This window comes from Rhinoderma darwinii, chromosome 5 (assembly GCF_050947455.1).
Source record: "Rhinoderma darwinii isolate aRhiDar2 chromosome 5, aRhiDar2.hap1, whole genome shotgun sequence".
Taxonomy (NCBI): domain Eukaryota; kingdom Metazoa; phylum Chordata; class Amphibia; order Anura; family Rhinodermatidae; genus Rhinoderma; species Rhinoderma darwinii.
Genome location: NC_134691.1, coordinates 206,981,936 through 207,007,340, shown reverse-complemented (window position 1 = coordinate 207,007,340; position 25,405 = coordinate 206,981,936). Strand labels below are relative to the sequence as shown.

Sequence of the window (25,405 nt, the reverse complement as noted above, 5' to 3'; positions counted from 1 at the left end):
AATTTTATAAGTCCCTAAGAGAGGAAATCAGCCCCATTTTGGTGATTAGAATATTTTACTAAAGACCGGTACGTTCCCAGCTGAGGCCAAAATAGCGCATATAAAAAAGGTGCTGCCCAAGAAGGGGAAGGATCCTCTTGACCAGGGTCATATCGCCCGATCTCATTGATAGACCAAGACCAGAAATTACTCACAAAAATCTTAGCTAATCGTTTGGCCATGTATCTACCTACATTGGTGGGTAAATCTCAAGTGGGGTTTGTAATGGGTAGGGCAGCAGTGACTAATCTGCGTGAGGTGTTGACGGTACTAGAAACAGTCAGGCATGATCCCCAGCCAGGTACCCGACCGGCACTCTTGGCGCTAGACGCAGAGAAAGCTTTTCATAACATACAGTGGGAATGGCTGGGGATGGTGCTGGATAAGATGAATGTCCAAGGAGCCTTTCGGATCTTTTTGAAAGGGGTCTATACTAATCCCCAAGCGCGTGTCTACTCAGGATTTTTGTCGGTTCCCTTCCAATTGCATAAAGGGACCCGGTAGGGATGTCCCCTGTCGCCACTTTTATTCACTCTAGCACTGGAACCTATGGCTAGATTTCTGGAATAGTCCGCAGTATTCAGAGGTATTCAGGTGGGGTCTTTGGCAGTTAAGTTAGCCTTGTTTGCGGACGATGTTATACTGTTTATGTCAAATCCTCAAGAGCACTTACTGCCGGTCTTTCATTTTTTGCAGGACTTTGGGCAATGCTCGGGATACAAAGTCAATATAGCTAAAAGTGAACTGCTGGAGTTGGGCAAACCGTTACCTGGGACCTTTCGGCAATCCTTGGGATGCGGGATATCCCCGGTGAAACAGTGCATAACTTATCTAGGCATTAAGATAGGGAAGGTGCCTGAAACCCTGTATGGCCTGAATTATCCGCCGCTGTTTAAAAAAAATATAGGCGGAACTCACCAGATGGTGTCAGTTGCCACTCTCTCTTCTGGGGAGGTGCCACTTAATTAAGATGGTTAGTTTCCCCAGACTGCTATATCCCTTTCAAACACTCCTGCTCTTGCTGAAACATGGGGATGTCTCCAAACTGAATTCCGCATTTACAAAATTTACATGGGCAGGAAAGAGACCTCGCATTGCACTCACTAAGCTCATGATGGACAAGCATGAGGGGGGACTGAAGTTTCCCAATATTAGGGGATACAATGTGGTATGTCTCTTTCGTCATGTAGTGGATTGGCTTCATGAAACGAGACATTATTCCAATTTAGAGCTGGAAGGGGAGTACGCCTCACCCCGGAACTTAAAAGCCTTATTACACTGTAAAGTTGCCTCTCTTCCGTGCCGTCTCAAAACCTCCATTGTTTTGAGAGATACAGTCCTAGCCTGGAAAGCGGTTCGAAATTTTTTTGACTTGCCTCACCTGCTCTCCAAGCACATGCCGTTGTGTGGACACACGGAATTCCTACCGGGAGTAGACAGCGGGGATAGATTTGCCTCTTGGGGGGAGGCAGGTATTAGCAGCGCAGGGGATCTTATGCATAAAGAGCAAAGGAGATGGTTAACAGGGTCGGAAATCAGAGCTAAACTCAGTCCCTTAGAGGGCAATGTTAATGTTAATTTTCTACAAGTTCTCCAGGTGCGGTCATTCTGTACCTCTAGGCTCAGAGATTTAAATAAGGAAGCCACCATTCATATTCTGGATGAGGTCATAGGCCCAACGGTTCTTCGGGCGACTATCTCGAGGTTGTATAGAGCACTCGGGGATTATTTTGTCCGCCCGCGACCACAGGCTATGTTCAAAGGCTGGGAACAATGGACTCAAGATCCGGCAATAGGAGAGATCATATTGGAGGGTTGGGAGACGGTACGGAAGGTGATCGTTAACGAGAGCTGGAGGGAAACCTATTTCAAACTAATACATTCAGCTATATATATATATGGCTTCAATATTTTACCTTCGCAGTCCTTCCCCGATCGCATTACGAGCTGTCCCAAATGCATCACCCCCCTGACGAATTTGTGGCACGGAGTATGGGGCTGTGCTCATACTGAACGATACTGGGTAATGGTACACAGCTATATTTTGGATCATTGGAAGGCGAAACTTCCAATGACACCTCAAGCGCTGCTGTTCCATCAGGCGCGACCGCCAGAGGACGAGGATGCTCGAGGGACGAGATCTCCTCCCCCCTTGGTGCACACAATTTTGCTGGTGGCCTTGAGATGCCTCCTATGTAAATGGCTGGAAACTGATACACCGGGTCTGGACATGATCGTGTCTCGCTTAAAACAATTATTAGCTCTTGAGCGGGTGGAGGTAGAGAGAAGGAAAGAAACGGGAACCAAGAAGTTATTTGCTAAATGGCAAATATTTATAGAAATGCAATGCACAGCGACTGAGGTGGTGGAAATTGTTACGCCTTTTAGACACACAGTGTGGTATCATACGCAGCTTCTGGCTGGCACTTTAGGAGGCTTACAACTTTAGTCTAGATAATAGATAGGGGGTAGATGGGGCGGTGCTACTCTTTGATGACCTAAGTCGTGTTCAGGGATAGGGGAAGTCATGTTTTTTAGTTGCTAAGCAGATCCAAAAAGTTATATGACATGATTGTATGCGGTTATGTTGTTTTGTTTCAGTTCTATTCGCAGTTGCGTGCTATTCATTTATGACGCAATTTTTCTGTGAAATGTTTGTAAGAAAATGTTTTTTTTTTATAAAAAATGGTTTAAAAAAAAAAAAAAAAAGCCACTTCAGAACTGAACAGGTACCTTAAAAAAAAGGTTTTTGACATTTTATTAAAAATATGAGAAATTGCGGTTTATGATCTAAACCTTGTAACGTCCAACAAAAATAAAAGAATGTTCAAAAACGATGCCAATCTAAAGTAGACATATGGGAAATGTGAACTAGTAACTATTTTGGGTGGTATAACCATCTGTTTTACAAGCAGATGCATTTAAACTCAGAAAAATGCTATTTTTTCTATATTATCTCTAAATTTTGCCATTTTTCACAAATAAACACTGAATTTATCGACCAAATTTAACCACTGAGATAAAGCCCAATGTCTCACGAGAAAACAATCTCAGAACCGCTTGGATATGTTTAAGCATTCCGTAGTTATTACCACATAAAGTGAAATAGGTCAGATTTGAAAAATGGGCTAAGCCTTAACCCCTTAAGGACGCAGCCTAGTTTGGGCCTTAAGGCTCAGAGCCCATTTTTCAAATCTGACATATTTCACTTTATGTGGTAATAACGTCGGAATGCTTAAACCTACCCAAGCGATTCTGAGATTGTTTTCTCGTGACACATTGGGCTTCATGTTCGTGGTAAAATTTGGTCGATATATTCAGTGTTTATTGGTGAAAAATTGCAAAATGAATAGAAAATTTTGAAAAAATAGCATTTTTCAGAATTTAAATGCATCTGCTTGTAAAACAGACGGTTATACCACCCAAAATAGTTACTAGTTCACATTTCCCATATGTCTACTTTGGATTGGCATCGTTTTTTGAACATTCTTTTATTTTTCTTGGACGTTACAAGGCTTAGAACATAAAACAGCAATTTCTCATATTTTTAAGAAAATTTCAAAAGCCTTTTTTTTAAGGTACCTCTTGAGTTCTGAAGTGGCTTTGAGGGGCCTATGTATTAGAAACCCTGATAAAAATAAACCCCATTTTAAAAACTAGACCCCTCAAAGTATTCAAAACAGCATTTAGAAAGTTTTTAACCCTTCAGGCATTTCACAGGAATTAAATCAAAGTGGAGGTGAAATTTGCAAATTTAATTTTTCTTGCTGAATTTCAATTTTATTTCAATTTTTTTCTGTAACACAGAAGGTTTTACCAGAGAAACACTACTAAATATGTATTGTCCAGATTCTGCAGTTTTTAGAAATGTCTCACATGTGGCTCTACTGTGCTCGTGGAATAAAACACAAGCCCTAGAAGCAAAGAAGCACCTAGTGCATTTTGAGTCCTCTTTTTTATTAGAATATATTTTAGGCAGCATGCCAGGTTTGAAGAGGTGTTGAGGTGCCAAAACAGTGGGAATCCCCCAAAAGTGGCCCCATTTTGGAAACTACACCCCTCAAGGAATTCATTTATGGTTATTACCATTTTGACTGCACAGTTTTTTCACAGCACGTATTTGAATTGGGCTGTGAAATGAAAAAAATTTCATTTTTTCCAATAAAATGTCAAATTTCTTATTTTCACAGGGAACAAAATACCCCATTTTGTTGCCCAATTTGTGCTTAGTGCAGCAATACCCCATATGTGGTGGTAAACTGCCGTTTGGGCTCATGGGAGGCCTCAGAAGGGAAGGAGCGCTGTGTGTTCTTTGGAGTGCAGATTTTGCTGGTTTGGTTTTCGGGTGCCATGTCGCATTTGCAGAGCCCCAGAGGTATCAAAGCAATGGAAACCCACCAGAAGTGACCCCATTTTGGAAACTACACCCCTCAAGGAATTCATTTATGGGTAATGTGACCATTTAGACCCCATAGTTTCTTCACAGAACTTATTTGAATTGGGCTGGGAATGAAAAAAATATTTTTTTTTTCCAATAATATGTTATTTTAGCACAAAAATTCTTATTTTCACAAGAAATAAAATACTCCATTTTGTTGCCCAATTTGTCCTGAGTGCGGCAATACCCCATTTGTGGTGATAAACTGCCGTTTGCGCCCATGGGAGGGCTCAGAAGGAAAGGACCACCATTTGGCCTACTGGGGATTTTCTAGTGCGAAGTCATGTATGCAGAAGTCCCTGAGGTACCAGAACAGGTGAAACCCCCAAGATGTGACCCCGTTTTAAAAACTACACCCTTAAGGCATTCACCTAGAGGTGTAGTGAGCATTTTGACGGGAGACCTACACCCCATAAACTGTAATGTGGGTTCTCCCGGGTACGGCAATACCCTACATGTGGCTGTTATCAGCTGCCCGGGCACATAGCAGGGCTCAGAGGGGAAAGCCGAGGGGGGATAAGCTGTGCGGAGTGCATCAGGGTAAGTAAAATTGGGGTAAATTATAAACAAAGGGATGTATGATAAATTTTAAAACACTTTCATACAGAGCTCTGGTTATTCGGGACACGTGTCACATTGATATATTGTGTCATCCCCTATAGCAGACTTTGCACCTCTTTTGACTTTTTCCCTTCTTGCCAGTTTGGGGAACTTCTCCTGGAAAGTGTTGCCGCCCTGGTACGATGCGTGTGGCCTCGCTTCCAGAAGTACTGGGTGCCCCCCCTTCTTGGTCCCTAAAGATTAGGCTCTTGATAATCACCTCTTGAAATTCCAGGAAAGTTCCCGTCTGGCCTGCACATCGATGTAGCACGTACGCAATGTACAATGCCATCTGTATGATGTGCCCGGCCAGCTTCTTATACCACACCGCATGGCGCTGTAGGGCTTCAGGATTTGATATGACAAGTCCATCCCTCCCATGTACCTATTGTAGTCCAGGATGCAGTCTGGTTTGGGAGTGTCCTTCCCTTCATATATCCTAAATCTGTAGGTATACCCTGATGCACTCTCGCACAGCTTAGACATCTTCACGCCATACCTTGCCCTCTTACCCGGCAGGTACTCTCGGAATTGAACCCTCCCTTTAAAATGTACCAGGGACTCATCAATAGAAATACACTTCTCGGGGGTGTATGCGTTGGAAAACCGGGCTCTGAAACGGTCTAATAGGGGTCTCCGTTTATACAAACGGTCAAAACTGGGGTCATCTCGGGGTGGGCACGGCTCATTATCAGTATAATGTAAGAAGCAAAGTATTGCCTCATTTATTTATTTTTTTAGGTTACAGTTCAGTTCTGAAGTTGCTTTGAGGGGCCCATATATTAGAAACCCCTATCAAACACCCCATTTTAGAAACTAGACCCCTCAAAGTATTCACAACAGCATGTAGAAAGTTTATGAACCCTTTAGGTGTTTCACAGAAATTTAGAGCAAAGTAGAGGTGAAGTTTAAAGAGGCTCGGTCACCAGATTTTGCAACCCCTATAGCAGGTAAGTCGATGTAGCTACTTACCTGCAAACGCTGATGCTGCTGCAGAATCAACTGTAGCCTCTGGTGCCGATGTGTCCTCGCTCGTCTGACACGATGCAGGACCTGTGAGTGACGTCACAGCGTGATCTGGCAGAAGCTGGGCGTTCTGAAGAGAAGTGGATGATACTTCTCATCAGAACGCCCAGCTAGTAAAAGTATTAAAAACGCCCCGATGTACGCACATAATACACGCCCACTTGGACTTTTACTTTTAACCCCTTCCCCCTGCTGGCATTCTGGGCCCTAATGTCCAAGCCATTTTTTAGATTTTTCCATTGTCACATTCGAAGAGCTGTAACTTTTTTATTTTTGCGTCGGCATAGCTGTATAAGGTCTTGTTTTTTGCGGGACGACTTGCAGTTTTTATTGGTACCATTTGAGAGTAGATGCGACTTTTTGATCACTTTCTATCACATTTTTTTTAAGTCAGGATTAACAGAAAACAGCAATTTTTCCATTGTTTTTTATTTTATTTTTTACGGCGTTCACAGTGCGGGTTAAATAATGTAACAGCTTTATAGTCGGGGTCGTTACGGACGCGGCGATACCAAATATGTGTAACTTTTTTGCTTTATTGTAGTTTTTTTTAATAGTAAAGCATTTTGTAAGGGGAAAAGCTGGGTTTTTCATTTTTTTTTTTTCACTTTTTTTTTAAATTAACTTTATTAAACTTTTTTTACTTTTTTACTAGTCCCACTAGGGGACTTCACTATCCTCCGATCGCTATTATAATACACTGCAATACTTTTGTATTGCAGTGTATTAGTGCCTGTCCGTTTAAAACGGACAGGCATCTGCTAGGTCATGCCTGCGGCATGATCTAGCAGGCATTCGCTGCAGGCAGACCTGGGGGTCTTTATTAGACCCCCGGCTGCCATAGAAGACACAGACACTCGGCGATTTTATCGCCGGGTGTCAGTGAGATGAGAGGGAGCTCCCTCCCTCTCTCCAAAACCATTCAGATGCGGTGCTCGCTATTGTGCACCGCATCTGAAGGGTTAAACAGGTGAGATCGATACTAATATCGATCTCACCCGGCAGAGCAGGGACGCCCCCAGCCCTCAGCTGCTTCTGGCAGCTGAGAGCAGGGATATTTCACGTCTCCCTGCTCTGTTTACATTATTCTACAGCAGCGACGTAGTTTGGCGGCGCTCTAGAATAAAGCCCACTAATGACCGCCGTAAAAAGACGTATCGGCGGTCATTAAGGGGTTAAACACACCAACTTGGACTTTTGCAAGCCTCATTTGCATAACTACAAAAATGGTCATAACTTGGCCAAAAATGCTCGTTTTTTAAAAATAAAAACGTTACTGTAATCTACATTGCAGCGCCTATCTGCTGCAATAGCAGATAGGGGTTGCAAAATCTGGTGACAGAGCCTCTTTAAAAAAAAATGTCAGAAAATCCTCTTTATTCCATTTTTTATTTTTTTTACAACACGATTGGATTTATCAGAGAAACGCAACTTAATACGTATTACCCGGATTCTGCAGTTTTGAGAAATATCCCACATGTGGCCCTAGTGTGATAATGGACTGAAGCACCGGCCTCCGAAGCAAAGGAGCACCTAGTGGATTTTGAGGTCTCTTTTTTTATTAGGCACCATGTCCGGTTTGAAGAAGTCTTGTGGTGCCAAAACATTGGAAACCCCCCAAAAGTGACCCCAATTTGGAAACTAGACCCCTTGAGGAATCCATTACAGTTTTCTTGGGGTGCATGCGGCTTTTTGATCCGTTTTTATTCTATTTTTAGGTGGCGCGGTGACTAAAAAACAGCAATTCTACTATTGTTTTTTTATTCTATTTTTTTTACAGCATTCACCGTGCGCTATAAATGACACATTCACTTTATTCTGCGGGGCGATACGATTACAGCGATACCAGATGTTTATAGTTTTTTTTAATGTCTTATGGCGTTTGCACAATAAAATACTTTTTGTAAAAAATCATTCACTTTTTGTGTTACCTTATTCTAAGAGCCATAACTTTTTTATTTTTAAATCAATAAAGCCGTGCGAGGACTTATTTTTTGCGTAACGAACTGTAGTTTCGATCAGGTCCATTTTTCGGTATATGCGACTTTTTGATCTCTTTTTTATTCCATTTTTTGGGAGGTGAAGTGACCAAACAATTGTGATTCTGGGACGGTTTATTATTATTTTCTTTTACAGCGTTCACCGTTCGGGATAAATAACGAAATAGTTTTGTAGTTCAGGCCGTTACGGACGCGGCGATACCAATTATGTATACCGTATTTTCCGGACTATAAGGCGCACATAAAATGCTGAGAATTTCTCAGAAATAGAAAGTGCGCCTTATAATCCGGTGCGCCTTATATATGAACCCGACAGTAAAGAGAGGGGTTCATACAGGATCCTTTACCTCTATCGTGGGCGGCAGGGGTCGGCGGCGGCATACCACAGCACACACCATGCTCCTCCCCCCCGTGCGCCTATGAATTTATTCTTCACTTGGGTTTTTACAGTATCCATAAATGGATTGAGCATTACGGCCACCGTAATCAGGAGCCACACTGAGTGATACTTACAGCTCTGTAGGATCCTTGCAATATATCTTTGCTTTAGCGTTAACTATACCCACTACCCCAAAAAATGCCTCCTGTTAAGAGACATGCTTATGATGCAGGTTTCAAGCTTAAAGCTATAAGTTATGCAGTAGAGCATGGAAATAGGGCAGCTGCAAGAGAATTCAACATTAATGAATCCATGGTGCGTAAGTGGAGAAAACAAGAAGATGACCTCCGCCAAGTAAAGAAGACCAAACTGAGTTTCCGAGGAAACAAAGCAAGGTGGCCACAGTTGGAGGACAAAATAGAACAGTGGGTTATGGAACAGAGAAACGCATGTAGAAGCGTCTCCACTGTCTCTATTAGACTCAAAGCCACTGCTTTAGCACGTGACATGGAGATCAAGGACTTTCGAGGAGGTCCTTCATGGTGCTTTCGTTTCATGCAAAGGCGTCATCTCTCCATTCGCACCAGAACTACTGTGTGCCAGCAATTACCAAAGGATTATGAAGAGAAGCTGGCCATTTTCCGCACCTACTGCATAACCAAGATAAATGAAAAGAATATCCAGCCAGAACACATTATTAACATGGATGTGGTTCCCCTCACTTTCGATATCCCCGTAAACCGTACTGTTGAGAAAACAGGGACCAGTACGATATCTATACGTACCACAGGAAATGAGAAGTCATCTTTCACTGTAGTTCTCGCTTGTCAGGCTAATGGCCAGAAACTACCACCCATGGTAATTTTCAAGAGGAAGACTTTGCCTAAAGAAAATTTTCCTGCTGGTGTCATCATTAAGGCTAACCCAAAGGGCTGGATGGATGAGGAGAAGATGAGTGAGTGGCTGAGGGAGGTCTACGTCAAGAGACCGGGTGGCTTTTTTCACAAATCCCCATCCCTATTGGTCTGTGACTCGATGCGCGCCCACTTGACCGATACTGTCAAAGCCCAAGTGAAGAAAACTAATTCGGAGCTTGCTGTCATCCCTGGTGGATTAACCAAAGAGCTCCAGCCGCTAGATATCAGCATCAACAGGTCATTTAAAGTTAAATTGCGAGCTGCATGGGAGCATTGGATGACAGAAGGTGACCACACATTCACCAAAACAGGGAGGCAACGCCGTGCGAGTTATGCCACTATGTGCCAGTGGATCGTGGATGCCTGGAAGAATGTATCAGTCTCCAGTGTCATCCGAGCTTTCAGGAAGGCTGGAATCACCACTGAAGAGCCTAGCAGCAGCAACGAAACCGACTCGGATAATGAAGAGGAGGACCCCATGCTTGATGCCGAAATCGCCCAACTGTTCAACTCCGACACTGAAGATGACGGATTTGATGGATTTCTGGTGGAGGAATGAACTGAAAAAGTACGGTAAGGGTATGTGCACACACACTAATTACGTCCGTAATTGACGGACGTATTTCGGCCGCAAGTCCCGGACCGAACACAGTGCAAGGAGCCGGGCTCCTAGCATCATACTTATGTACGACGCTAGGAGTCCCTGCCTTGCTGCAGGACAACTGTCCCGTAGTATAATCATGTTTACAGTACGGGACAGTTGTCCTGCAGCGAGGCAGGGACTCCTAGCGTCGTACATAAGTATGATGCTAGGAGCCCGGCTCCTTGCACTGTTCGGTCCGGGACTTGCGGCCGAAATACGTCCGTCAATTACGGACGTAATTAGTGTGTGTGCACATACCCTTAACGTTTTGATTTGCAATTACAGCTGAACCAGTTGCAAGTTATTGTTAAAAAGTGTAATAAATTTTGACTTGCAGTCTGAGCAATGGTTTATTTAACGGTAATGTGCTGCGCCTTATAATCCAGTGCGCCTTATATATGAAACATGATTGCTTACAAGGCGCTCATAGAAAGTGCGCCTTATAATCCGGTGCGCCTTATAGTCCGGAAAATACGGTAGTTTATTTGTTTGTTTATATATTTTTATTAATAATAAAGGACTGATAAGTGAAAAAGGGGGATTTTTACATTTAATACTTTTAAAAATGTTTATTTTCACACATTTTTTTAACTTTTTTTTTACTGTATTAGGGGGGATTCACACGAGCGTGTATTCGGTCCGTGCGGGCCGCGTGGTTTTCACGCGCCACGCACAGACCAATACAAGTCTATGGGGCAGTACAGACAGTCCGTGCTTTTTGCGCAGCGTTTGTCAGCTGCGCAAAAAGCGCGACAGGTTCAATATCTCCGCGTATTTCGCGCATCACGCACCCATTGAAGTCAATGGGTGCGTGAAAACCACGCAGGTCGCACGGAAGCACTTCCGTGCGAACCGACTGAAACAGCGCACCAGCTGTCAAAAGGATGAATGTAACCAGAAAAGCACCACGTGCTTTTCTGTTTCCAAACATCCAAATGGAGTGTCTTTGAGATGAGCGAACCCGGACAATCGAACCGAACTTCACCGGGTTCGGCCGAACTCGTTTTGGCCGAACCCGGCAAAAAAATTTCCGGTACGCGACGTCCGGAGATAGTCACTGTCCAGGGTGCTGAAAGAGTTAAACTGTTTCAGCACCATGGACAGTGACTACCGATCCCAATAAACATGAACCTGTAAAAAAAAAAAACGAAGTTCTGACTTACCGATAACTCCCGGCTTCTTCCTCCAGTCTAACCTCCCGGCATGACAATTCAGTCCAAGTGACAGCTCCAGCCAATCACAGGCCAAGCACAGGCTGCAGCGGTCACATGGACTGCCGCGTCATCCAGGGAGGTGGGGCCCGATGTCAAGAGAGGCTCGTCACCAAGGACGCGTCACCAAGGCAACGGCCGGGAAGTTCTCGGTAAGTACGAACTTTTTTTTTTTTTTAACAGGTTGCTGTATATTGTGTTCGGCATTCACTGTCGAGGGTGCTGAGAGTTACTGCCGATCAGTTAGCTCTTTCAGCACCTTAGACAGTGACGGGCGTCGACTAGCCTCATCTCTATGATGGCGGCTGCGCGAAAATCACGCAGCCGCGCATCATACACGGATGACACACGCAGCTGTCAAATGGTTTTTGCGCGCGCAAAACGCTGCGTTGTTTGCGCGCGCAAAAACGCAACGTCCGTCTGTATCTGCCCTTACTTTGTCCCACTAGGGGACTTGAGGGCAGGAGGCCCTGATCGCTATTCTAATACACTGCACTACATGCGCAGTGCAGTGTATTAGAGCTGACAGCAAGCATAGTGGGTCCTGACGTTGTCAGGACCCACTAGGCTTCCGTCTATGGCATAGCCGGACGCCATTGTTTGGTGTCCGGTTGCCATAGTCACCATCTCCGGCCGCTATCGTGTAGCAGGCCGGCGATGGCAGCTTAACCCCTAAAAAGCCGCGATCTCTATAGAACGCGGCTTTTAAGGGGTTAATCAGCGGGGACACAGCGATCGGTCCCCGCTGTAGGAGCTGTGACAGCTGCTGAACAAGACAGCAGCTGTCACAGCTCCTGTATGTGTTGGGAGGACGGCCGAAACGGCCGTTACTCCCGAGACGTACTATTAGGTCATGGAGCGCGAACGATACAGCTGCCATGACGTAATAGTACGTCAAGGAGCGGGAAGGGGTTAAAGAGGCTCTGTCACCAGATTTTGAAACCCCTATCTTGTATTGCAGCAGATCGGCGCTGCAATGTAGATTACAGTAAAGTTTTGTTTTTTTCAAAAACAAGCATTTTTGGCCAAGTAATGAGCATTTTTATATTTATGCAAATGAGCCTTTCTTCAGTACAACTGGGTGTGTTTAAAGTTAAGTCCAAGTGGGCGTGTATTGTGTGTGTACATCTGGGCGTTTTTACTTGTTTTACTAGCTGCACGTTGTGAATAGAAGTGTATGATGCTGACGAATCAGCATCATCCACTTCTCTTCGTTAACACCCAGCTTCTGGCAGTGCACAGACACACAGCGTGTTCTCGAGAGATCACGCTATGACGTCACTTCCTGCCCCAGGTCCTGCATCGTGTCGGACGAGCGAGGACAGAATCGCTGTTTTTTTACTCACTACCCCTCCTAAAACAGAATTTAAAAAAAGGATCTAAAAGTTGCATATACCCCAAACTTATACCATTAAAAACTACAGCCCATCCCGCAAAAAACAAGCCACACCCACAGCTTTTTTGACGGAAAAATAAAAAAAAGTGATGGCTCTCAGAATATGGTGAAACAAAAAAGTAAATTTGAAACAAGTGACTTTATTGTGCAGACGCTGCAAAACATAAGAAAAACTATATACATCTGGTATCGCCGTAATCGTATCGACACGCAGAATAAAGTAAAATTGTCATTCATAGCGCATGGCGAATGCCGTAAAAAAAAAGGAATAGAAAACATCAGAAGTGCTGGTTTTTGGTCACCTTGCTTGCCAAAAAATGAAATGAAAAGCGATCAAAATAATCACATGTACCCCAAAATGGTACCAGTGAAATCTACAGATTGTCCCACAACAAATAAGCCCTCACACAGCTCCGGTGGAGAAAAAATAAAAATGTTCTGGCCCTCAGAATATGGCAATGCAAAATGTGAAGTGTTCCAAAAGCGAATAAGATTGGGCCCCATTTATCAGTGCGACACCGGCCACATATCTATTAATTAGTATTTATTTACCCCACTATTATACTCTCTTATTAAACCCTGATGTACTCCGCACAGATTACATATCCCCACACATTATAAACTGAAATACCAGCAAAACCCCAAACAGAACAACTACCAAGCTAAATCTGCGCTCCAAAAGGAAAATGCCACTCCCTCCCTTCTGAGCCCTGCAGCGTGCCTAAACTGCCGTTTACGTCCACATATATGGCATCGCCATACCTAGGAGAACCCGCTTAACAGTTTGAGATATTTGTCTTCAGTGGCACGAACTGGGCACAACATATTGTGAACTAAAATGGCATATACCTCTGGAAATTTGCAATTTTCACTTTGCACCATCCACTGAGCATTCATTTCTAATAGAAAAAAAACAAACAAACCAGTCAAAATGCTCACTACATCCCTTAAACAAGTGCCTTGAGGGGTGAAGTTTCCAAACCAGGGGTCACTACTTTGAGGTTTGCTTTACTATTTGACCCCAGAGCCCTGCCATTGTGGGTTAATGCTACGATAATCACCCAAACAGGCCTCACATGCGCCTTTCACTCTTGAGCCCTGTCACATGTCCAGGAAAATGATAAATGTCTTGAGAGGTGTAGTTTACAAAATGGAGTCACTTCTCAGGGGTTTCTACTGTACTTGTACCTCAGGGGCTCTGCAAATATGACATGGCGCCCAAAAATCAATCAAAATCTACATGCCAAGTAGCACTCCTGCCATTCTGACCACTGCCGTGTGTCCAAAACAGCAGTTTGACCACATATGGTATCTTGCTGTACTTGGTAGAAATTGCTTTACAATTTGTTGGGGCGCTTTTTCTCCTTTATACCTTGTGAAAATGTAAAAAACAAAAAAAAAAAAATCAACATTTTAGTGTAAATAGAATGTCGATTTTCACTGCCTAATTTCAATAAATCCAGCAAAAAAACAGTGGGGTCAAAATGCTCACTATACTGCTAGATAAATTCCACGAGGGGTGTAGTTTCCCAAATAGGGTAACTTTTGCAGGGTTTGCACTATTTTTGCCCTTCAGTGGGGCCAAATGGCTCTTTATCCTTTTCCACCCTGTTGTGTGTCAAAACAGCAGTTTATTACCACATATGGGGTATTACTGTGCTGAGAAGAGTTTGCTTTACAACTGTTGGGGTACTTTATCGCCTTTATCTATTGTAAAAATGAAAATATATGATCTAAAACTACATTTTATTAGAAAAAAATTTAGATTTTCAGTTTTACAGCATAATTCCCATAAATTCTGCAAAAATCGTGTGGGGTCAAAATGCTAACTATACCCTTAGAAATATTCCTTGAGGGGTGTGAGTTTCCAAAACTGGGTCACTTTTGGGGGTTTTCCATGGTTTTGGTCTCTCCAAGGAGTTGCAAACACGACATGGCACTGAAAACTATTCCAGCAAAATCTGATCTCCAAAATTGAAATGGTGTTCCTTCCATTGTGAGCCCTGCCGTTGGTCCAAACAGCAGTTTATTACCACATATGGAGCATTGCCGTAATCGGGAGAAGATGCTTTAGAAATGTTGCAGTGCTTTTTCTCATTTATTCCATGTAAAAATTAAAAATTTCTACTTTTTTTAAATATTTTTTTAAAGAAAAAAGTAGATTTTAATTTTTACAGACAAATTCCAATAGATTTAGTAAAGAAACTGTGTGGTCAAAATGCTAACTATACCCCTAGATAAATTTGACGGGTGTAGTTTCAAAAATGGGGTCACTTTTGGGGGGGTTCCACTGTTTTGGCACCACAAGACCTCTTCAAACCTGACATGGTGCCTAAAATATATTCTAAAAAAAGGCAGCCCCAAAATCCACTAGGTGCTCCTTTGCTTCGTAGGCCTGTGCTTCAGCACATTACCACACTAGGGCCACATGTGGGATATTTCTAAAAACTGCAGAATCTGGGCAATCAATATTGAGTTGCATTTCTCTGGAAAAACTTTGTGTCAACGAAAACATTTTTATTACCAATGAATTTTGGCAAAAAAAAAAAAAAATTACAATTTTTAATTTCCCCTCTACTTTGCTTTAATCCCTTCCCGCCGCAGCCCTTATTCAGATTTTCATTTTCTCATCCCCACCTTCCAAAAGTCATAACTTCTTTATTTTTCCATTGATCTAGTCCTATGTGGGCTTGATTTTTGTGGGACGAGTTGTAGCTTTTCGTAGTACATTATATGGCACAATAAATGGTGCTAAGAAATGGGGGAAAAAAACATTTGTGGGGTAGAAAATGAAAAAAAAAAAATTCCTCCATTGTTTTTTGCGCGTCGTCTTTACGTAATTCACTGTGCAATTAAAACATGTTAAACTTTATTCTGTGGGTCAATACGATTACGGCGATACCAAATATATATAGTTTTTTCTATATTTTACAAGTAAAACCCTAAGTGTAAAAAATAAAATATATTTTGTGTCGCCAAATTCCGAGAGCTAGAACTTTATTTTTCCATCGATTAAGGGGTATGAGGGCTTATTTTTTGCAAGATAAGCTGTCGTTTTTAATGATACCATTTTGGGGTTACTTGCGATGTTTTCATCACTTATTTCATTTTTTTGTCTGAAAGGAGGTGACCAAAAAATAGAGATTTTGGCATTTACAATTTTTTATTTTTTTACGGCGTTCACCGTGCGGGTTAAATAATGATATATTGTAATAGTTCAGACTTGTATGGACGCGGCGATACCAATTATCTTTATTTTTTTACTATGCTCTAGGGGGAAAATGGGAAAAAGGGGTGTTTTTTAACTTTAAATTATTTTTCTTTTCCTAATTTTTACTTTTTTTATTACTCCCTCTAGGGGACTTCAACCAGTGATCGTTAGATTGTTTGCACAATATACTGCAATACTAATGTATTGAAGTATATAATCTTTCTGACAGGCATCTATTAAGATGTGCCGGAGGCAGGGCTTAATAGGAACACAAAGATGGCGGACCTGGGGCCCTTCATTAGACCCCAGGCAGCCATAGCAACATATACATTAAATGGAAAAGAACTGACGATAACAGAATAAAATAAGCACCTGGGTATTCTGGTAACAAATAAGCTTAGCGGCAGCACGCAATGTCAAGAAGTAGCCGCAAAAGCAAATAGGCTTTTAGGGTGTTTAAAAAAAAAAGATAAAAACCTGTGATTCAAAAAGGTAATATTACCACTCTATAAATCCCTTGTATGGCCACATCTTGAATACGGAATTCAGTTTTATTCTCCAAATTGTAAAAATGATATAGGAGAACTGGAAGGGGTTCAAAGGCGGGCGACTAGATTATAAAATGTGTACGCTGTAAAAACAAACCAAATAAAACTGCTTTCTTTTTTTTTTTCTAAATCAATAGATTTTTATTGACATTTTACAACTTTTTATAACAGTACAAAACCAAATCTCGGTCCTAGGAACACGGACCCATATGAGAAGCAGTACACACGTGATAGCATCAGAAAATACACAAAAACCATACACAAGCATAAAACCACATCGCTGTGCCATATACATCAAAAATTTACAATTACAAAGAAAGCAAGTCATTAGACATATTTTGAATTTACCCATAGCTCCCAAGAACATAGATTCCTTTTGTGAACAGAGGGAGTTTGCAATAAAAAATTCACCCTACCTATCACTTCTGACAAGGAAGGAGAGATGGGAGACTTCAATGATTTGGACAATAGCCATTCTGGTGGCAAAGACGACGTGCTGCACTAGGACTCAAAAGTCAGTAAGAACCTCATCTAGCCCAATATCAAGGATGGCCAACTCCGGGCTATACGGAAAAGATATACCTGTAAGGTCTAAGAGTAGGCGAAAAACCACTTTCCACAGAACTCCAACCGTGGAACATGACCATCACATATGTAGAGTGGAGCCAAGAGAACCACATCCCCGCCAGCAGCTATTAGAACTTCCAGTAAAAAAAACTGTGCAAATCTGGACGGAGTCAGATACCATCTAAGATGAATTTTAAGGGTGAGTTCTATATGATTAACACATTTAGAACGTTAAATAATCCAACTAGAGGCCTTCAACCATTGTTTAGTAGAAAACGTAGCTCCCAACTCTCTTTCCCATCTTAGCATGTGAGCAGATTTTCCCGAGGTCTTCCTATTCAAGAGAAGATCATAACTACAGGAAAGACCCTTACTATGTCCTTGCCATTTAAAGAAAAATTTATGAAAGGAGGAAAGATTAGAAAGTTTAACAGGGACAGATATTGATTGAAGCATATGTCTAATCTGGAGATACTGGTAAAACATGCTACGAGTCAAGCCATACTCCTGCACCAACTGCTCAAAAGACCGCATGTGTCCTCCTTCATACAGGTCAGAAAGGACTGTTCTGCCCAAAGTCTCCCATGTCAACAACGCTACATGTGGCACAAAGGACTGAAAAGCCTGTGACGGTATGTGTTCTTGTGATATGTGCACCCAACTATGTGCGAAGGCATATAGCTTCCAACTCTTCAAAGAATCAGAAATGGTTTGCAAGGTCACTATAGGCATCCCCGCCCCCACATAAGTCTCAGCCATCAGAATTTGTAAAGAAGAGTGAGGAAACATCATTTTCTAACTGGGACCATAAAGATGTAGAAGATGAGTTCCATAACAAACCGTTGATCCATGATGGCAGCTATGTTGTAGGCAATCACATCTGGGACTCCCAAACCCCCCCTCTCTGATCTTGAGACAATAAGTTTTTAGCTACTCTTGCTCTTTTATTGCTCCAAATAAAATTGAGAAATAGTTTCTGAATTTGTGACTAAATAGAAGTAGGTATCAACAACGGAATAGTCCTACAAAAGTACAGGGATTTGGGAAGCAATAACATTTTAACTAAATTAATTCTAGCAATCCAGGACAAATGAAAAGCATTCAAACTCTCGTATTCTGATCTCATATCCGCAAGAAGATCTGAGTAATTTTCCTGTAAAGAGACAAAGAAGAATACAGTTTTATCCCTAAGTAAGCCAACCCTGACTCAGCCCAGGCCATATGAAAATTAGACCAAATGCATTTCAGCTGAGGATCTACATGCAGTGGTAACATCATGGATTTAGAAACATTTAACTTATAATAAGATACCTCCGAAAACCTAGAATAGATACGAAGTAACTCTGTCAGCGAAGAAAGGGGAGAAGTGCAGGTCAAGATAACATCATCCACATATAGTCCTATTTTATGTTCTTTCCTACCTACCCGGATACTCGAAATGTTATCAGAACTACGGATCATTTCCGCAAATGGTTCCTTAGACAAAGTAAATATTAATGGGGATAAAGGACAACCCTGTCTAGTCCCATTTGTAATTGATCTAGATAAAAGTCCAGAAGAAAGAACCCTAGCCGACGGAGAGGAATACAGTGAGTGTATGGCCGTCTTTATAAAGGAACGGAAGCCAAATTTATCCAAAGTACCCTCCAGATATTGCTAATTAACTCTGGATGCCTAAAAAGGCATTTGACATAGAAATGAAAAGGGAGGTAGTCTTAGAATATCCGGCTATCTGGACGAGATCTAAAATTCTGCGCGTACTGTCACTCGCTTGGCGACCTTTGTAATTTTTCGTAGCACCATTTATTTTGCCATATAATGTACTAGGAAACGGGAAAAATGTATTTGTAGGGTAGAAAATGAAAAAAAACAGCGATTCGTCCATGGTTTTTTGCGCACCGTTTTTACGGAATTCACTGTGCAATTAAAACAACATGTTAATTTTATTCTGTGGGTCAATACGATTACGCCGATACCAAATATATATAGTTTTTTCTATATTTTACTACTTTTACTACCGTGTTTCCCCGATAGTAAGACACCCCCGATTGTAAGACGTATCGGGGGTTTCAGGGGGGTCGGCTAATATAAGCCGTACCCCGAAAGTAAGACATATGTCTTACTTTCGGGGAAACACGGGGGTATTGCCGCCTCCTGCCCACTTCCACTCCCACTTAACGCCGAAGGACGGATATATCCGTCCTCAGCAGCTGCTAGTTCGCGCAGGAGGACGGATATATCCGTCCTGTGATGGCGCGGGTACTGAGACTGTACCCACGCGATCAGCGGCAGGAGCACGGCTGTTATACACAGCCTGGCTCCTGCTGCAACTGCCGGAATCGAAGCGCGCGCCGATTCCGGCAGTTTAACCCATTAAATGCCGCTGTCAATAGTGACAGCGGCATTTAATGTGTTTGACAGAGGGGGGAGCTCCCTCTGTCACCCGATCGGCGCCCCCGCAAACAAATCGCGGGTCGCCGTCGGGTTTCCATGACAGCCGGGGGTCTAACAAAGACCCCCAGGTCTGCCTTCAGCATCTGCCTGTTAGGCGATGCCGGAGGCATGACCTAATAGGTTGCCTGTCAGTTTTACACTGACAGGCAATAATGCTTCGGTATACTAAGTATACCAAAGCATTATATATGCGATCGGCACATCGCATAGTGAAGTCCCCTGGTGGGACAAAAAAAAAAAATGTAAAACAGTTAAATAAAGTTTGTGAAAAAAAAAAATATAAGACATACCCCGAAAGTAAGACATAGTGGGGCTTTTGGGGATAAAAAGAAAGTAAGACACTGTCTTACTTTCGGGGAAACACGGTAGTAAAAACCTAAGTGTAAAAAAATCTAATTTATTTTGTGTTGCGAAATTCCGAGAGCCATAACTTTTTTATTTTTTCGTCGATTAACTGATATGAGGGCTTATTTTTTTGCAGGATAAGCTGTAGTTTTTAATAATACCATTTCGGTGTACATGCGACGGTTTGATCACTTTTTAATTTTTTGTGGGAGATTAGGTGACCAAAAAATATAGATTCTGGTGTTCACAATTTTTTTTATGGCGTTCACCGTGCGGGTTAAATAATGATATATTGTAATAGTTCAGATTTTTACGGACGCGGTGATACCGATTATGTTTATTTATTTATTTTTTTACTATGCTCTAGGGGGAATATGGGAAAAGGTTTTCTTTTTAACTTTTAATTTATATATATATATATATATATATATATATATATATATATATATTTATTTTCTTTACACAAAAAAACAAAACAATACACTTATTTAACCCATTTTTACTTTTTTTTTTATTAGTCCCCCTAGGGGACTTCAACCAGCGATCTTTAGATCGCTTGCACGATATACTGCAATACTAATGTATTGCAGTATAATGTGGTTCTGACAGGCAACTATTAAGCCCTGTTTGCGTTGCGGGGCCCATTGCGTTGCGGGGGGCGCGATGAGCTGTTAGAGGGGGTCGCCCCCCTCTTTCTAACGTTTTAAATGCTGCGGTCGTTACTGAACGAGTTAAACTAGCAGGATCCTGCTCGTTACTCTGAAGTGTCGGCTGTAACAAACAGCCGACACCCGCATCGTATGGAGCGGATTCACTCCTTGAGCCCGCTCCATACTTCCCATACCCGACTTTGGCTTATGGACACGTCAAATGTCGGGAAGGGGTTAAAGTCTCCACACATTATTAAACCCCCTTTTTGAACAGATTTGGCTGTTGACAGAACTTTTTTAACTAGTTCAGGACCGGGCTATTTTGAAACTTCAGGACCAGACACCCTTTAGGCCTTTTTAGCACATGTTAGTTAACCCCTAGGCGCACAAGGACGCAACTGTAGACCATGTGGCCAGTGTCTTAAGGCACAGGGACGTACAGTTACTGCGTGGTTCCCGATGCACACTGTCGGGTGTCACCGGGAGGCCAGCTGTCCCTGACCGGTGACACTCCACTGTATGCTGATCAGCGGCTTATTTCCGCGGATTTCGGCAATTAACCCCTTGATTGTGGTGACTGATTGCAATCACCGCATTCAGGGGTTTCTAGCTCATCGGCAGACCTCACGATGAAATGGTGAGGTTTGCAGATGGCTAGCATGGCGATTGGAGGCCAAGTAATGGCCTCCGTGTCTGCCATGTACGGAAGCCTATCAGGATCAGCCTCCTGATAGACTTCCTGTCAGAGTGACAGGACGTCACTGCCGTTCGCGATGCACACTGTCGTTGACAGTGTCGGCGACCATGTGCATCGGGAACTGGGAGGTCAGCTGTCCCTGACAGCTGACACTCCACTGTTGCCGATCAGCGGCTCATTGCCGCCGATTTCGGCAATTAACCCATTACATGCGGGGCTCAATTGCGATCTCCGCATGTAGGGGGTTTGTAGCACATCAGCAGCCCCCATGCAATTGTGGGGGCTGCTGATGCTTGTGATGGCACCCGGGGGCCAGACAACGGTCTCTGGGTCTGCCATGTATGCAAACCTATGAGGATCAGACTCTGCTGGTCCACGTAGACTAACTGTCAGAGTGACTGATGTACACTACCTAGGTAGTGTAATGTATTCTAGCAGCGATCAGAGCTGCAGGTAAAAAAAGAAAGTGTAAAAAGTAAAGAAAAAATGTTAAAAAAAAGTTAATACAAATGTTTTACAAAAGTGTAAAAATAAAAGTTTTTTTTTTTTTCCTATAATATTATAGGGAAAAAAATGAAACCGTTAAAAAACAGTACACATATTTGGTATCACCGCGTTCGTAACAACCCAATCTATAAAACGATAATGTTATTTTTACCGCACGGTGAACGCCGCAAAAAAACAAAATAATAATAATGCCAGAATCACTTTTTTGGTCACTACCCCTCTGAAAATATAGAATAAAAAGTCGCATGTACCCGAAAATAGTACCAATAAAAACAAGCCCTTACACCGCTTTTTTGACTGAAAAATAAAAAAAAGCTACGGCTCTCAGAATATGGCGACACAGAAAATAAATTTTATAAAGTAATTTTTTTGTACAAACGCTGCAAAAAACAAAAAAACTATATACATATGGTATCGCCGTAATCGTGCCGACCCCTCAGAAGTAAAATTGTCATTTATAGCGCATTATGAACGCCGTAAAACTAAAGAATTTAAAACTCCAAAATCACTGTTTTTGGCCACCAAAGCTCTAAATAAAATGTAATTAAAGTGATCAAAAAGTTGCATGTACCAAAAAATGGTAGCAATAAAAACTACAGCTCGTCATGCCAAAAATAAGCCTCACACCGCTCAATTAATGGAAAAATAAAAAAGTTATGGCGTTTGAAAGGCGAGGAGTGAAAAACGAAAATGGAAAAGCAAAAACGGATCAGTCCTGCAAAGGTTAATTCATTTCTATTAAAAAAATGTATTACCACCGCATGTGGGGTATTGTCATACTCGGGAGAGATTGCGTTACAAATTGAGGGCGAATTTTTCTCCTTTATACTTTGTAAAAATGAAAAAAATTCAACATTTTAGTGGACAAAAATGTTTATATTTATTTTCACGGCCTAATTGTACTAAATTCTGCAAAAGACCTGTGTGGTATAAATGCTTACTATACCCCTAGAAAAGGGGTATAGTTTCCAAAATGGTGCCACTTTTTGGGTGTTGCAATCGCGACATGGCACTAAAAACCAATCCAGCAAAATCTGCAGTCCAAAATCCAAATGGCGCTCCCTCCCTTCTGAGCGCTGCCGTGGGTCCAAACAGCAGTTTATTACCACATATGGGGTATTTCCGTAATCTGGAGAAGATGCTTTACAAATGTTGGGGTGCATTTTCTTCTTTATTCCTTGTAAATATTAAAAATGTCTATGTTATTTAAAAAAAAAAAAAAGTAGATTTTCATTTTCACAGACTAACTCCAATAAATATAGCAAAATACCTGTGGGGTCAAAGTGCTAACTAAACCCCTAGATAAATTCCTTGAGGGGTCTAGTTTCCAAAATGCGGTCACTTTTGGGGAGTTTCCACTGTTTTGGCACCACAAGACCTCTTCAAACTCGACATGGTGCCTAAAATATAATCTAAAAATAAGCAGGCCCCAAAATCCACTAGGTGCTCCTTTGCTTCGGAGTCCGGTGTGTCGGTTCATTAGGGTACTAGGGCCACATGTGGGATATTCCTAAAAACTGCAGGACCTGGGCAATAAATATGGAGTTGTATTTCTCTGGTAAAACCTTGTGTTACACAATTTTTTTTTATTACAAATGAATTTCGGCAAAAAAAAGAGAAATTTGTAAACTACTTTGCTTTAATTCCTGTGAAATGCCTAAAGGGTTAAAAAACTTTATGAATGCTGTTTTGAATACTTTGAGGGGTGCAGTTTTTAAAATGGGGTGATTTATTTGGGGATTCTAATATATAATGCCCTCAAAACCACTTCGGAACTGAACTGGCCCCTGTAAAAACAGCCTTTTGAAATTTTCTTGAAAATGTGAGAAATTGCTGCTAAAGTTCGAAGCCTTGTAATTTCCTAGAAAAATAAAAGGATGTTCAAAAAACGATGCAAATATGAAGTAGACATATGGGAAATGGTAACTAGTGACTATTGTGTGGTATTACCATCTGTTTTACAAGCAGAAACATTTAAAATTTAGAAAAATTCACATTTTTGCAAATTTTCTCAAAATTTAGGTGTTTTTCACAAATAAATAATGAATTTATCTAACAAATTTTTCCACTATCATAAAGTACAATATGTCACGAGAAAACAATCTCAGAATTGCTTGGATAGATAAAAGCATTCTGGAGTTATTACCACATAAAGTTACACGTCAGATTTGAACAAAATCGGCTGTGCCAGAAGGCCAAAACAGGCTGCGTCCTGAAGGGGTTAAATGGCTATAACTTTATTTGTTGGGCTAACTACGTGATTTTTGCGATGTTTTTTCCGTAGACAATGCAGGTTTCCTTTTTTATCGTTTTTATACAATTTTTTTTTTGCTATTTTAGAATTTTTATTCTTAAAGTTTTAAAATAGTAAAAAAAAAATAAGCTTTTTTACTTTTCAGCTATTTTTTTGGGGGTAATAACAGTTTTATGACGATCGCTCGGGCAGCAAGTTAAAACCTGCGCCGTAAAAAGTCTATGGCGCGGGTTTTAAGGACCCTAACCGTAAAAACACAGCCAGCGGTCGGGAACCAGTTAATGAAGTGAAGTTGTCTAACATTAGGAGCATATACAGAAACCAAAGTGTATGTGAGGTTATCAATTTCACAGACTAAAACTACATATCTTCCCTGTGGATCAGAAAAAAAGGAAATACATTTAAAAGCAAATCGACTCCTTCACAGCGATAATTACACCCGCCTTTTTTTTTCTTCATTTTTAGAGGCATAGTAAACATGAGGCAACTTCTTATGTTTAAATAGATGGCAATCTCTGGAAGATAAAATGCGACTCCTGAACACATAATAGATCACAAGTAGACTTGAAAGCTTCTTTCCAAAGCAAAGATCTCTTGAAAGGAGAGTTCAAGCCATGGGCATTGACAGAAAGTAGTTTGAGACCCATTAAGACATACGAAAAAAATACTTAGGATTGTGGCACAGCAAAATAGAACCAACACAATACAAAAATAACAGAGAAAAAAAAAAATCCAATACTGATATACAATACCGCATATTTACCAGTCAGGAACTTCCCTCTTTCAAGGAAAAGAATGTAGGGACAGAACGTTCAGCCAGTCAAATAGCTTAAAGCTACAAGAACTGTAGAAAGTAGGGAGTAGCGTCTTGAAAGCCTTTATGAACAATTTGTACAGCAGAAGCCCCAGCATTAGTCAGGGAGTCTCCGTTTGGGCCTATTCCTCATGTCTGACCACAACGGTGAAAACATCTCTGGCCTGGTAGGATTCCTATGAGTAGGACTCTGAGGAGGGGATGCTAGGAGACCCCAAGAGTGGAGAAGATCTTTCGTGGAGTCTGGTGAGAGGCAAACATGTTGACTGCCATTCTTTGTGATTATGAGCTTTACTGGAAAGCCCCACTTGTATAAAATGCTTTTATTCCGTAGAATTTTTGTCAGAACTTCAAATTCTTTACGTTGTAACATGGTCGCCGCAGACAGATCCGGATACAAAGCAATGTCCTTAAAGCGGTCTGGTAAATCGGGGAAAGCTTTCAATCCTCTGAGAAATTCATCCTTCACATGAAAGAAATGGATACGAGCAATCGTATCTCTAGGCAGATGCGCAGCAATGTGTTTAGGCGTAGGAATTCGGTGAATCCTATCAATGGTGAGGTCCAGAGCAGATATTTTCGGCAGGACAATAGCCATCAGATCCGTAAGGTATTGAGAGAAGAGATCTGGTGTGACCGACTCAGGTATACCTCTTATTCTGACATTATTTTGTCTGGATCTATCCTCTAGATCCAAAACTTTAGTAGA

General features: G+C 41.7%; 1 protein-coding gene across 3 annotated transcripts in view; it reads right to left on the bottom strand.

The window, feature by feature from the left end:
• The window catches only part of TRIO (trio Rho guanine nucleotide exchange factor), a 539,453-nt gene that overhangs the window by 437,123 nt on the left and 76,925 nt on the right, over positions 1-25,405 (bottom strand). The window lies entirely within an intron of this gene.